The 1,465-nt window shown below is 34.2% G+C and overlaps 1 long non-coding RNA gene across 1 annotated transcript; it reads left to right on the top strand.

Annotated features, from left to right (window-relative positions):
- The first annotated feature begins 338 nt into the window (after nucleotides 1–338).
- On the top strand, nucleotides 339–1,042 carry LOC307166146. The gene is made up of 3 exons (XR_013822593.1): nucleotides 339–409; nucleotides 565–674; nucleotides 1,021–1,042. It is a non-coding gene; the product is annotated as an uncharacterized lncRNA (long non-coding RNA).
- Nucleotides 1,043–1,465: the final 423 nt, after the last annotated feature.

The following is a 1,465-nucleotide window of genomic DNA, read 5'->3' as shown; positions in this document are numbered from 1 at the left end:
ATTGTGTTAAAGTGAAACTATTGCAAGTGTACTTTAGGTACACTTTATTAATGGTTATATATTTTTTAAAATGTTGTCGTAATATTAAAAAATGTGCATTGTGTACTAAAGAAAGGCTCCAGATAAAGTTTAATTATAAATTAAATATAAGTCTTAGGAGATGTGTCAATAAATATGTTAATGGATTTGAAGTATAATAAGAATGAAGTAAATGTGTTTTAAATATATTTAAATATAATTTTTTATTAAATTTTTTTTTTCTCGGGAAGGAGCATCCGAATGAGTAAAGTGACTGATAAAACAGTCATTTACATATGGATATATCTCAAGCATTGGAAGAAGATTTTTTGGGGTGAACAGGCACCCAACTGAGAGACAAATCCACCACGATTATCAACTTCAGTAAGATGCAAGTCAATTTTAACCATTGCTTCTAAACCTTACATTGGGATTTATATATTATGTAGTTAAAAGTATTAGGCTATTCTCATCATCAAAAGTCATTTAATCTACCAGTGACAAATCTGAGTAACTTTTTATCCTTTTGTCTTTCTTCCTCTAAAGTGACAAAGAAAGGAGAACATGTCACCATCATCAGTCCTTTATTTAGTTCACTGAAGAGCATCAAGGGAAAGACCTTCAGACGTTCCATAACAGGATAAATGTGGCTACAGGTAAAATTATTAGATGGTCTGTTTGATTTTGATGTACCAATTTGCTTTTTTCAAAGCTACAATTGTGTGATGTGACGTGACATGTATGTGCAAAAACGGCTGCCCACTGCTCCGGGTGTGTGTTCACAGTGTGTGTGTTTGTGTGTGTGTTAGTAAGTATTGAACACACACACACACACACTGAACACACACCCGGAGCGGGCAGACGTTTTTGCTGCGGCACCCAGGGAGCTATTGGGGACCATTTGTTCTGAATGTTTAATAATGGCAAATGTTGGTACAATTTAAATACGCTTTGTATAATATTGTTTAAAGGAATGGTACAAATTAAATCTTTCTTTTTAAGGACTTTTCAGCCCACTCCACCCAACCCAACCCAACCCAACCCCAGATTGACCAAGGATCCAGATGAGTACTGGCAATTTGGTGAAGGATTGCACTGTCACTTCTGGTATGAATCCTTTTGTTATGTGTGAGGTGTTTTGAATTTACTTAATTTAATCAAATTTACAAAATTAGATTTTACATAATTGACGTAGAGTAGTAGTAATTTTCACTAAAATTAAAATGACCCCATGATTTACTCACCCTCAATCCACCGTTAGTGTATATGACTTTCAGATGAATACAATTGGAGTTATATTAACTATGGGGTTGGGTTAATAAAGTCCTTCTGGAGCAAGGCCATGAGTTTCCAAAAGTATCCATATTTAAAACTTTATAAAGTATAATAACTAGCTTCCGGCCATACACAGTCTACTTGTGTATAAAGCGCAACTTTCGCAACTTAT

Source organism: Squalius cephalus (genome assembly GCF_949319135.1).
Source record: "Squalius cephalus genome assembly, chromosome: 10".
In the NCBI taxonomy this organism is placed as follows: Eukaryota; Metazoa; Chordata; class Actinopteri; order Cypriniformes; family Leuciscidae; genus Squalius; species Squalius cephalus.
This window is presented reverse-complemented; position numbering and strand designations above follow the sequence as displayed.